The 14,171-nt window shown below is 44.5% G+C and overlaps 1 protein-coding gene across 1 annotated transcript in view; it reads right to left on the bottom strand.

Moving 5' to 3' along the window:
• LOC147111518 (glypican-6-like) overlaps positions 1-14,171 on the bottom strand; it is a 1,374,066-nt gene that overhangs the window by 208,560 nt on the left and 1,151,335 nt on the right. The window lies entirely within an intron of this gene.

Below are 14,171 nucleotides of genomic sequence, written 5' to 3'. Positions count from 1 at the left end.
AGCGGTCAAATGATGAATTTGCCAGGTAATATACTAAAGGAGGTATTTCTGCCATATGCATCTTCGGTCCTATGCTGGCTGATTGTGCACTGCTGGGCCTGGGCACCAGGAAATGGGCTGGTGCAAAGAGGCAGGCTACCTGATTGACTATTAATTGCCCTCCAAAGTGGCCTCGCAAGCCACTGAGTTGTACCAAGCAGGGCAACTAAGCATGGGCAATAAATGCTGCCCTTGCTCACATCCTGTGAATTAAAAAAACCTGATCTGCCTGAAACCATCAGTAGTTTTGGTATTACATGTGTACTACTTAGCTTAATAAAACGTTCTAATTATTTAAAACTTTCTAGCCATCTATTTTTCAGATATAAAACAACACAATGGCCCGGATTTTACTGTCAGTGGTGAACAAACAGCATTAAACTTGCCCACTGCATTCTGTGGATTTTTGCAATGGATTAGATGAAGGTGAAGAGCCGTAATTAGAGAGCTGTAACAGCGTGGTGCTGTGATTAGACAGCCGTAACAGCATGGTGCCCTCTACAGGGGATTTGGGACCTGTATGAATAGGACAAGCAAATGTGCCTCCTTAACCAATCAGATTGAAAAATACTAAATGAGACATGCAGAGTCTGAACCACAAAGTGTAAGTTAGAATATTTAATTCAATGCCAAATTATGTCCAGAAAGCAACATAAAGGGAAATAAAGATGGGATTAAAAGAGAGAGATAAAAGAGAGAAAAACAGTTTTAAAAAAATATTTTAAAAAATTTATTGTTTGAAATCTCCAACTATAATTAAAATTCAAAGGAATGAATTTCCACACTTGAAAAAGTGCCAGAAAGGTTGTTTGGCAGTAATTAAGACTTATCACGCCATTAAAAATTTATTTGCGCTAGAATGGACAAGCCCTAACATTTTCTGGTGTATTTAGTGGGTATCTAACATGTAAGTACCACAACTTCACGTCCTTCCATGTGATTGAATGCTGAGCGTCTCGACTTGGTCCTGTGTAGCGAAGCTTCCAGAGGAGCAGGGCAACTTGGACAGCAACTTCCTGATATCCACGTATAACTGCACATGTGCAGTTGGCGGAAGTTGCAGTCCAATTTACTCTATAATAAGGGAGTGATTATTTGCATTTTTGACTCTCTCTGCACATGCACGCCCATTTGGTATTGTGCATGAGCACTCAATCCAGTTGTGCATGCATAGTACCCAATGGTGCGGCGGCTGCAGCCTGCACTGCCACACTTTACTCGGCTCCATGCAGAGAAGATCAGGGGATCTGTTGGTGGCCGGGGAAAGGGGGGAGAGAGAGGATCGAAGGGAAAAGAGAGACGATAGAAGTGGGGGAAAGAGGGAGGATCGAAGGGGGGAGAGAGAGAGGATCGAAGGTGGGGAGAGAGGATCAAAGGTGGGGAGAGAGGATCGAAGGTGGGGAGAGAGGATCAAAGGGAAGAGAGGAGATCAAAGGGGGGAGAGAGAGGAGATCGAAGGGAGGAGAGAGAGGATTGAGGGGGGAGAGAGGATTGAGGTGGGAGACAGAGGATCAAAGGGGAGAGAGGGAGGATCGAAGGGGAGAGAGAGAGGATTGAAGGGGGGAGAGGGAGAGGGGATCAAAGTGGAGGTTGGAGAGCAGATCGGGGGGAGAGAGAGGAGATCAAGTGGGGACAAGAGGCGATCAAAAGGGGGAGAGAGAGGATCGAAGGGGGAGGGAGGATCAAAGGGGGTGAGAGAGGAGAGGGGATCGAAGGAGGAGAGGAGAGAGGTGGATGAATTTGCGCAAATAGAGGTAAACGAATATGATATGGTTGGGATTACGGAAACGTCGCTCCAGGGTGGCCAAGGCTGGGAACTCAACATCCAGGGGTATTCAATATTCAGGAAAGATAGACAAAAAGGAAAAGGAGGTGGGGTAGCATTGCTGGTTAAACAGGGGATTAACACAATTGTAAGGAAGGATATTAGCTCTGATGATGTGGAATCTGTATGGGTAGAACTGAGAAATACCATGGGGCAGAAAACATTAGTGGGAGTGGTATATAGACCTCCAAACAGTAATGAGGAGGTTGGGGATGGCATTAAAAGGGAAATTAGAGAAGCATGCAATAAGGGCACAGCAGTTATCATGGGTGACTTTAATCTACATATAGATTGGGCTAACCAATTTAGTAACAATACTGTGGAGCAGGAATTCCTGGAGTGTATATGGGCTGGTTTCCTGGACCAATATGTCGAGGAACCAACTAGAGATCAGGCCATCTTAGACAGGGTATTATGTAATGAGAAAGGATTAATTAGCAATCTTGTTGTACGAGGCCCCTTGGGTCGGAGCGATCATAATATGATAGAATTCTCAGTTGACTCAGAGACTAGGATCCTGAATTTAAATAAAGGAAACTATGATGGTATGAGGCGCGAGTTGGGTAGGATTGATTGGGGAATGTCACTCAAAGGGTTGACAGTGGATAGGCAATGGCAAACATTCAAAGATCGCATGGATGAACTACAGAATTAGTCATCCCTGTTTGGCATAAAAATAAAACAAAAAAGGTGACTCAACCGTGGCTAACAAGGGAAATTAGGGATAGCATACGATCTGAGGACATATAAATTGGCAAGAAAAAGCAGTAAACCTGAGGATTGGGAGCAGTTTAGGATTCAACAAAGGAGGACAAAGGGATTAATTAAGAGGGGGAAAATAGAGTATGAGAGTAAGCTTGTAGGGAACATAAAAAGTGACTGTAAAAGCTTTTATAGATATGTGAAGAGAAAAAGATTGGTGAACTCAAGCGTAGGTCCCTTGCAGTCAGAATCAGGGGAATTTATAATGGGGAACAAATAAATGGCAGACCAATTAAATACATATTTTGGTTCTGTCTTCACAAAGGAGGACACAAATAACCTCCCAGAGATGTCGGGGAACATAAGATCTGATGAAGGGGAGGAACTGAAAGAAATCAGTATTTGTAGGGAAATGGTGTTAGGGAAATTGACGGGATTGAAGGCCAATAAATCCCCAGGGCCTGATAATCTACATCCTAGGGTAGTTAAGGAAGTGGCCCTAGAAATAGTAGATGCATTGCTGGTCATCTTCCAACATTCGATAGACTCTGGAACAGTACCCATGGATTGGAGGGTAGCTAATGTTACCCGACTATTCAAAAAAGGTGGTCGAGAGAAAACGGGGAATTACAAACCGGTAAGCCTGACATCGGTAGTGGGGAAAATGCTAGAGTCCATTATAAAAGATGTAATAGCAGAGCACTTGGAAAACAGTGACAGGATCGGACAAAGTCAACATGGATTTACAAAAGGTAAATCGTGCTTGACTAATCTACTGGAATTTTTTGAGGATGTAACTGGTAAAATAGATATGGGAGAACCAGTGGATGTGGTGTATTTGGACTTTCAAAAGGCTTTCGATAAGGTCCCGCATAAGAGATTAGCGTGTAAAGTTAAGGCACATGGGATTGGGGGCAAGGTATTGACTTGGATAGAGAACTGGTTGGCAGACAGAAAGCAAAGAGTTGGAATAAACGGGTCTTTTTCCAAGTGGCAGGCAGTGACTAGTGGGGTACCGCAGGGATTGGTCCTTGGACCCCAGCTATTCACAATATATATTACTGATCTAGACGAGGGAACTAGATGTAATATCTCCAAGTTTGCAGATGACACAAAGCTGGGTGGGCGTGTGTGCTGTGAGGAGGAGGCCGAGAAACTCCAGTATGATTTGGACAGGTTGGGTGATTGGGCAGAAGCACGGCAGATGCAATATAATGTGGATAAATGCGAGGTTATCCACTTTGGTGTCAAAAACAGGAAGGCAGATTATTATCTGAATGGCAATAGATTGGGAGAAGAGAAAGTGCAACGAGACCTGGGTGTCCTTGTGCACCAGTCGCTGAAGGTAAGCATGTAGGTGCAGCAGGCGGGTTTGAGTACAGGAACAAGGATGTCTTGCTGCAGTTGTACAGGGCCTTGGTGAGACCACATCTTGAGTATTGTGTGCAGTTTTGGTCGCCTTATCTGAGGAAGGATGTTCTTGCCATGGAGGGAGTTCAGCGAAGATTCACGAGGCTGATACCTGGGATGGCAGGAATGACGTATGAGGAGAGATTGGGTCGATTGGGCTTATACTCGCTGGAGTATAGAAGAATGAGAGGGGATCTCATTGAAACTTATAAAATTCTAACAGGACTAGACAGACTAGATGCAGGAAGGATGTTCCCGATGGTCGGGGAGTCCAGAACCAGGGGCACAGTCTAAGGATAAGGGGTAAGCCATTTAGGACTGAGATGAGGAGGAATTTCTTCACCCAGAGAGTGGTGAACCTGTGGAATTCTCTACCACAGAAGGCAGTAGAGGCCAATTCATTAAATATATTCAAGAAGGAGTTGGATATATTTCTTAAGGCTAAAGGGATCAAGGGATATGGAGAGAAGGCAGGAACGGGGTACTGAATTTGGATGATCAGCCATGATCTCATTGAATGGTGGAGTAAGCTCGAGGGGCCAAATGGCCTACTCCTGCTCCTATCTTCCATGTTTCTATGTTTCTATGAGAGGGGATCTTAGGGGAAGGAGAGCGGATCAGGGGAGGGAGAGAAAAGAGAGGCGATTGAAGGGTGGAGGAGAGCAGATCAGAGGGGGAGAGAGAGAGGAGAGGGAATCGAAGGGGGTTGGGGGGGAGAGAGCGGGCGGAGGTGGGGAGAGGAGGTCAGGAGCTTGTTAGTCAGCCTGGAGAGATGTATGTTGGACATCTTGGTGAGTTAAAAATTTAACAGTTGAACTTCTTTGTTAAACAGGATTACATTGAAGTGTGTTGAGGAGAAAGCATGGCTTGTCTTCTGATATGTAACGTGCTTGTGTAAGGAAATAAGTGTGGGGTAATAAAGCAGTGGTAGCGAGTCCTATTGCTAAAGATAACAGCAGGTAAAGGATGTTTTGTTTATGGAAAATGGTTCTGAGGTTAACAATTGCAAACTATTTTCATAGATAGTCTGTTTTAAGAGGATTTGGGAAATAGATACGTCATTTTGACATTTTCCTTTGATGTAGTCAAAATATATATATATGGTGTATAAAGGAGCATGGTTTTTAACAGTATCTCAGAGTGTACTCAAAAGATACAGAATCCAGATAATTCACTCTCTGTATGTAGTTAAGACTGATCACCTTTACTGTATATCAATAAAGTCTGTTCCGTATACTCCACTACGAAGTCTTGTGCTTACTCGAAACGTGTTGTTGTGAACCAGAGGAGAAAGGAGATTGCTTAACAGAGCTCGAGGTGGGGAGAAGGTCAGGATCTCGGGGGTGGGAAGAGCAAGGAGAGAACATTGGGGATCGGGGAAGAAAGTGATCCAGGTCTAAACAAGGGGGATGAGAGTGAGAACATGATCCAGGTGGGGTGATGGATCACATTCTCCCCCCTCTGTTAGACATGGATCACGTACTTCCAACCCCACCCCCACCCTCTTTAGAGCCGCACCATGTTCTCCCTCCCCTCCCGCTAGACCAGGCTGATTTCTTGGAAAGCCCAGCGCATGTGTGGCAAGTGACATCATTGGACTGGATGAAATCCGGAAGTCATTACACTGTCACTATTCACTTTATACCCAATAAACCTTTTAACAATCCATGACCTACACACAATGCCCCATCTGGGGGCGGCGGGGAGAAGGTCAGGGACCTAGTGGGGGGGGGGGGGAAGAGGGTCAGGAACCCTGGGGGTGGGGGGGGGAGAGAGATGGTCAGGAACCCAGGATGGGAGAAGTTCAGGAATCAGGGGTGGCGGGGGGGTCAGTGGGGGGAGAAGGTCAGGAGCTTATTGGGGGTGGGTCAGGAACTGAGGGGGGAAAAGGTCAGGAACCTGGCGGGGCGGGGAGTAGGTCAGGAACTTGTTCGAGAGGGAGAAGGTCAGGAACTTGTTGGGGGAGGGAAGGTCAGGAACTTGGCAGGGTTGGGGGGGTGGGGCTGGTGGGAGGAAGGTCAGGAACTTTGGGGGGGGAGAAGATCAAGAACCCAAGGGGGAGAGTCAGGAACTTGTTGGGGATGGAAAAGGGTAGGAATTGGGGGTTGGGGGGAAGGTCAGGAAGTTGTTGGGATGGGGGTTTGCAGGGGGGGAGAAGGTCCAAACCCATGAGGGTGAGCCCTGTCTGTCCTCTGAAAGCAGTACTGTGAGCTCTGGAGCCTGGCAGTCAGAATGAATGGATCAAATTACACATTGCAAAGTATTTGATTACTCAGGCAGGCAGGATCCAATTACTCCGAGAGTAGGGGCAAGAGCGAACCTGGTTGGGGATGGAGTGGAGTCCGGGATATAAGTATGTGAGAAGTGAAGGCCTAAACTCACCAAGGAGAGAGAGCAAAAAAAAAATCAAGGATTTAGATCACAGGGCAGCAGGTAGGTGATTGGTTGATGAGTATTACAGTTTTTTTTAGTCTCTAAGGTAGATAAGAAACTGTAACTTGCTATAATTTTACTTCATTAAATTAGTAACTAAAACTAGATAAACCAATTAAGTAATAAAACTAACAGAATTGATAAAAATAATTAATTAACTAATCAAATAAATAAAGAAGGTTAGATAGACATGGCAGGGCAGGTGATGTGTCGTAACTGCAGCATGTGGGAGTTGGTGGAGACCAGCGAGATTACGAGCAACCACATCTGCAGTAAGTGCCTGAAGCTCGAGGAACTTCGGCTCAGAGTTGTTGGGCTGGAGTCCCAGCTGCAGACACTGCGATGCATCAGGGAGGGAGAGTTACCTGGACACCTTGGGGGCGATTTTGTTAATGGGGGCGCGTTGGCACCCGCCCCCAAATTCTGCCCTTTTCCCGGCAGTCCCGCCTCCATACCCACCTCCCCAGGGCTGGCAGGAGGTAGTCACACCCTTTAGGTTAAGTAGTACTTTAGAATTAGTCAATGGTCAGGGACAGGAGGGTGTGACTGTGAGTCAGGAAGGTATGGGGACCCAGGATGTAGTGATGGAGGAGCCTCAGCCCTTGTCTTTGACCAACAGGTATGAGGTACTTGGTACCTGTGTGGATGAGAACAAGGACTGCAGGGTGGATGAGCAAACTGATCATGGCACCATGGTGCAGGAGGTCATTCAAGTGGGGGGAGTGAAAAGGAATGTAGTTGTGGTAGGGGACAGTATACTGTTCTCTGCAGCCGCGACTTGGAGTTCCGAAGTTTGTGTTGCCTGCCCAGTGCCAGGGTTAAGGATATCTCATCGTGGCTGGAGAAAAACTTGGAGTGGGAGGGGGAAGATCCAGTGGTCATGGTCCATGTAGGAACCAACAACATAGGTAGAGCTAGGAATGAGGTTCTGCTGAGGGAGTTTGAGCAGCTAGGGTCCAAATTAAAACGCAGAACCTTAAAGGTAATAATCTCTAGATTGTTACCTGTGCCACGTGCAAATTGGCATAGGGACAGACAGATCAGAGAGTTAAATGCCTGGCTCAAAGAGTGGTGTGAGAGGCAGGTGGTTCGCTTCCATGGAAAACTGGCATCAGTACTGGGGAAATAGGGAGCTGTTCTGTTGGGACGGGCTCCACTTAAACCGGGCTGGGGCCAGTGTCCTGGCGAATCGGATAACTAGGGTGGTAGATAGGGCTTTAAACTAATAAAAGGGGGGTGGGAGGATTCAGGAAAGGGTAAATTCAAAAGCAGTAAGAGAAATATCAAGGATGTAGAGCAGAGTAGCGATCAGCCATGATCTTATTTAATGGCGGAGCAGGCTCGAAGGTCCGAATGGCCTACTCCTATTTCTTATGCTCTTATGTACAGATTCCAGACAAACAGCTGGGTGTGTCTTATCATCCAAGGGGACCAATCAGAACTTTTGTGTTGCAAATACACACTGCCCTTTAATAACGGTCAACACTGATAGCCTCACCATTATTTTTACCGTAAAACCCAGGCCAATGTTTAATAAATAAAATGAAACACGTAGACATTTATTAATGGGTTAATTTCACATGTGTAAAAAAGCTGATCATTTACACTCCTAAAGTAAACCCACAAAGCTTCTGTGTTATATCTTTCCAGACAATATGGTAGTTAACATATTAGCAAGAGCAATGACTTCATGAATCCACTTTGAGTGTATCTAACAGCTCTCAAAATTTGCATCTGTTCTGGCATTCAGAAAGCAGTCCACTTGAGCTGGTCCTGGTATTGGAGTGACTAAATACTATCATTAACCACTAATAATCTGCCAATTAGGAGTAAAAAGAAATTATTTTCAACTAGGGGAGCACTCTGGTTATCACGTAAGTGCTGCCATTTTCAGTGGTGATGGGATATGCAGGATGAAAGTAGAGATTGTTGCAGTCAGGAATTTTCCACAATATTGACACACTATGACATTGGGCAAAAAGAAATTAGTTATTACATATATTACTGGATTTATACTTTGCAAAAACTCATTTAATTTAATAAAAAATCTAATCAAATTGATATAAAACAATTTTTTTACATAGACAATTGTATTGATTGAAAACAAAAGATCTTTGAAGAGTGGGCCTAACCATCTGGTGCCCATAATCAAGGTAAAAGGAACATCTTTTTCAACCTACAACAGAAAGAAGGAAAAATGTCCTCTCACAGGTGATGAAGAAAGTACAATGTTATAATTCACTGGGCCAGAGATACAAAATAAATGTGGGCTGGAAGATCTGTGACAGTATTTGTCAATAAAAGCACTTGCTTGTTCATTAAGAATGGTGATCTTGTTAGTGAACCTCTTGTAAAGTCAAAAAGCTGTTCTTACATAAAACTGGTATTTCATAAAGCTACATATTAAGTAGCTCGACACTTGAGGATTCCAGTAGAAGACCTACACAGACACGACGGACACTTAATGAAAAATCCAATTTGCTGATAAATTAATTGAATTCCCTTACCAACCCAACCTTGACAGACTATATCCCACGAGAAAGCTAGAAGAAGAATTTGCTAATTAATGTTAATGTAGGGAAAGGTACAATTATGCATTAATTTGTGGGATATAGCTTACAAGAGACTTAAATTTGCTTTGAAGACCGTTAGGCTGAAAGGGATTTATTCAGTCTCAGTGATGTTTCTATCTGTTAAATCAATCAAGCCAAATAATTTGGATTGGGACAGAAATTCTTTAAGTCTGGATGATATAAGAAAATACCTTGCAGCTTTCACACCCTCAGGATGTCCCAATGCGCTTCACATTATTTTATTTTTGAAGACAATGGCCAGAATTTTCCGGGATGGTCGCAGGTGTGATCGGTGGCGGGTCGGGTGGGAAAGTTGTTATTTTTGACAGCGGGTCGGGAACTCGTCATCCCACCCTCACGTGTCTTTTCCCCAGGCGCGTCTGTCATCGCAGAGCCGACCCGACCAGTAGCAGCGGGAGACCCAACTGAAATCATTATCAGGTAGTTTACAGGCAATTAAGAGCCCTTTTTCACTTACTTTTTAAATTTCCCTGCATGGCCACGGGATTCACGCAGCTCAGGAACAACATCTGTCAACCTGAGGCCAGAGCTCTGTGGCCATTGCTCCAGCTGATTACTTGACAGCATCAAATGTACAGCAAAAACTCCCACCTGACCGATGATCACTTTTCTCACTCAGAAGCTGTTGCTCTGTCCATTTCCAGCACAGATTCTGCAGGCTGCAAGTCTTTCCAGCAAAGTCACCTTAATGGAAGAACTCTCTCACCATTATTTCTGTCATCTGTACTTCACCTGCCAACTATTCAGCAACATGGGTGCCGTTTTTCTCATCTTGGTCCTCAGAATTGTACCACGATAAGCCCCAACACCAGCAGCACCAACAACAACACCAACCTTCTCCGCAATCACCTGATGCTGCCAGGACACAGGGCATCAGCACCTGAGCACATTGCTGCCCGGGAGGTCAGGGATGGCCTCATCATGGCCAGTTAGTTAGATTTTGCTGTACACTCATATGGCTGTGACATGATGCGCCAGGTTGGCACCACCCCACACCAACATCATAAAGCATCCCTACAAAGTCCAAACCATTCCTTTCATACTCATCACCATTGCGGAGGTACCGTTATGTCTCACCATTCACTGCAACTCACTAAGCCACTTCCAAAGGTTCACACAAATCTGTCCAAGACCGGAAAGTGTTGAAAATAAAGAGCCTGCTCTGCCATTCATGGCCGATCTTCAATCTCAACTCCACTCTCCCGTCTGATCCTCATATCCCTTGATTCCCCTAGAGTCCAAAAATCTACCGATTTCAGCTTTGAATATACTCAACGATTCGGCATCCACAGCCCTTTGTAGTAGAGAATTCCAAAGATTCACAACCCTGAGTGAAGAAATTCTTCCTCATCTCAGTCTTAAATGGCCGACCCCTTATCCTGAGACGAAGCCCCCTAGTTCTAGACTCTCCAGTCAGGGGAAACAACCTCTCAGCATCTACCCTGTCAATCCCCCCTCAGAGTCCTATATGTTTCAATGAGCTCACCTCTCATTCTTCTAAACTCCAGAGAGTATAGGCACAATATACTCAATCTCTCCTCATAGGACAACTCTCTCACCCAATGATCCTTGTGGCACCCCACTAGTTACAGCCTGCCAACCGGAAAATGACCCGTTTATCCCTACTCTGTTTTCTGTCCATTAACCAATCCTCAATTCCATGCTAATATATTACCCCCAACCGCATGAGGCCTTTTCCTGCATAGCAACCTTTTATGTGGCACCTTATTGAATGCCTTTTGGAAATCCAAATATACCACATCCACTGGTTCCTCTTTATCTACCCTGCCAGACAAATCTTCAAAAAATTCTAATAAATTTGTTAAACATAATTTCCCTTTCATAAAACCATATTGACTCTGCCTAATAATATTAAGATTTTCTAAGTGCCCTGTTACCACTTCCGTAATAATGGATTCCAGCATTTTCCTGACGATTGATCTCAGGCTAACTGGCCTATAGTTCCCCACTTTCTCTCTCCCCCTTTCTTGAATAGTGGGGTTACATTTGCTACCTTCCAATTCACTGGGACCGTTCCAGAATCTAGGGAATTTTGGAAGATCACAACCAATGCATCCACTATCTCTGCAGCTACCTCTTTTAGAACACTAGGATATAGGCCATCAGGTCCAAGGGATTTGTTGGCTCTTAGTCCCATTAGTTTCTCAAGTATTTTTTCTCTACTGATATAAATTACTTTAAATTCATCACTCTCATTAGCCCCTTGGTTCCCCACAACTGTGAAGACAGATACAAAATATTTGTTTAAAGTCTCTGCCATTTCCTTAATCTCCATTATATTTTCTCCTGTCTCAGCCTCTAAGGGACCAATGTTTATATTTGCTACTCTGTTCCTTTTTCCATACTTGTAGAAGTTCTTACAATCTTTTTTTATGTTTCTTGCTTGTTTATTGTTATATTCTATTTTCTCCCTTGTTATCAAATTTTTTGGTCATCCTTTGCTGGTTTCTAAAGCTCTCCCAATCCTGAGGCTTACTATTATTCTTTGCAACATTATAAGCCTCTTCTTTTAATATAATACTATCCTTAACTTCTTTAGTTAGCCACGGATGGATCACTTTTCCCGTTGAGTTTTTATTTCTCAATGGAATCATCAGCGAGCATCCCCACTTCTGACCTTATGATGGAGGGAAGGTCATTGATGAAGCAGCTGAAGATGGTTGGGCCTTGGATATTGTCTGAGGAACTCCTGCAGCGATGTCCTGCGGCTGTGATGATTGGCCTTCAACAACCATAACCATCTACCTTTGTGCTAGGTATGACTCCAACCAGTGGAGAGTTTCCCCCTGATTCCCAATGACTTCAATTTTACTAGGGCTCCTTGGTGCCACACTCAGTCAAATGCTGCCTTGATATCTAGGGCAGTCACTCTCAATTCACCTCTGGAATTCAGCCCTTTTGTCCATGTTTGGACCCAGGTTGTAATGAGGTCGGAAGCTGGGTGCTCTTGGTGGAATCCAAACTGAGCATTGGTGAGCAGGTTATTGGTGAGTATGTGCTGCTTGATAGCACTGTTGATGACACCTTCCATCACTTTGCTGATGATTGAGAGTAGACTGATGGGGTGGTAATTGGCTGGATTGGATTTGTCCTGCTTTTTTGGACAAGACATACCTGGGCAATTTTCAGCCAGAATTTCCCCCTAAAAAAGGGTGTGTTTGGAGCATGGGGGCAGTTAAATTGATAAAAATGGGATTCCTGACCTGATCCTGCCTCCAACCCGCCCACTTCCAGGCTTACCAGAGGCAGGACAGGATGGGGGCGGACGACCAACCCGCTGCCAGGGGGCGTTATCTTAATTTAAATATTGTAATGAGGCTGGTAGCCTCTTTTTCCCCCTCCATTTTGAATTTAACTGCCTGTGGACGGGTTTCACACAATTCGTGAAACCTGGCAGTTAAGAACATAAGAACATAAGAAATAGGAGCAGGAGTAGGCCATTCGGCCCGTCGAGCCTTCTCCGCCATTCAATGAGATCATGGCTGATCTTCTGCTTCAATTCCATTCACCGGCTCTATCGCCATATCCCTTGATGCCCTTACTAGTCAGAAATCTATCGACTTCTGTTTTGCATATACCCAATGACTGAGCCTCCACAGCCCTCTGGGGTAGAGAATGCCAAAGATTCACCACCCTCTGTGTGAAGAAACTTCTTCTCATCGCAGTCCTGAATGGCCTACCCTTTATCTTGAGGCTGTGGCCCCTGGTTCTAGACTCCCCAGCCAAGGGAAACATTCTACCAGCATCCACCCTATCAAGCCCTGTAATAATTTTGTATGCTTCAATGAGATCCCCTCTCATTCTTCTGAATTCAAGAGAATAAAGGCCTAGTTTACTCAATCTCTTCTCATACGACAGTCCCGCCATCCCAGGAATCAATCTTGTGAACCTTCGTTGCACTCCCTCTATGGCAAGTATATCCTTCCTTAGGTAAGGAGACCAAAATTGTACACAGTACTCCAGGTGTAGTCTCACCAAGGCCCTATATAATTGGAGCAAGACTTCTTTACTCCTGTACTCAAATCCTCTTGTAATGAAGGCCAGCATACCATTTGCCTTCCTAATGGCTTGCTGCACCTGCACATTCACTTTCAGTGACTCATGTACAAGGACACCCAGGTCCCTTTGAGCATCTGCATTCCCCAATCTTTCACCATTTAGGAAATACTCTGCCTTTCTGTTTTTTCTACCAAAGTGGATAACTTCACATTTATCCACATTATATTCCATCTGCCGCGTTCTTGCCCACTCACTGAGCTTGTCGAGATCCCCCTGAAGCCTCTTCACATCCTCTTCACAACTGACACTGCCACCTAGCTTTGTATCATCAGCAAATTTGGAAATGTTGCATCTAGTCCCCTCATCCAAATCATTGATATAGATTGTGAATAGCTGGGGCCCAAGCACCGATCCTTGCGGTACCCCACTAGTCACAGCCTGCCATCCTGAAAAAGACCCATTTATCCCTACTCTTTGTTTTCTGTCTGTTAACCAATTCTCAATCCATGCTAGTATATTACCCCCAATTCCATGTGCCCTAATTTTGTTCACCAACCTCTTGTGTGGGACCTTATTGAAGGCCTTCTGAAAATCCAATTACGCCACATCTACCGGTTCCCCTTTGTCTACTCCACTAGTTACATCCTCAAAGAACTCCAATAGGTTTGTCAAACAGGATTGCCCATTCATAAATCCATGTTGACTCTGCCCAATCTTACTATTAGTTTCTAAGTGCCCAGTTATTGCATCTTTTATAATAGTTTCCAGCATTTTCCCAACTACTGATGTGAGGCTAACAGGTCTGTAGTTCCCCGTTTTCTCTCTCCCTGCTTTCTTAAATAATGGGGTTACATTTGCTATCCTCCAATCTGCAGGAACCGTTCCAGAATTTATAGAATTTTGGAAGATGACAACCAATGCGTCCACTATCCCAATTGCCGCCTCTTTCAAAACCCTAGGATGTAGGTAATCCGATCCTTGGGATTTATTGACTTTTAGTCCCATTAATTTCGCTAGTACTGCTTTTTTACAAATAATAATTTCTTTAAGTTGCTCATTCTCACCACACCCTTGGTTTTCTCGTATTTCTGGGAGGTTTTTTGTGTCTTCCTCCATGAAGACAGAAACTTAGGGCTCGATTTTCCAAG

The sequence above is a fragment of the Somniosus microcephalus genome, chromosome 10 (genome assembly GCF_052327205.1).
Source record: "Somniosus microcephalus isolate GS21.2 chromosome 10, FLI_Smic_1.0, whole genome shotgun sequence".
NCBI lineage: Eukaryota > Metazoa > Chordata > Chondrichthyes > Squaliformes > Somniosidae > Somniosus > Somniosus microcephalus.
This window is presented reverse-complemented; position numbering and strand designations above follow the sequence as displayed.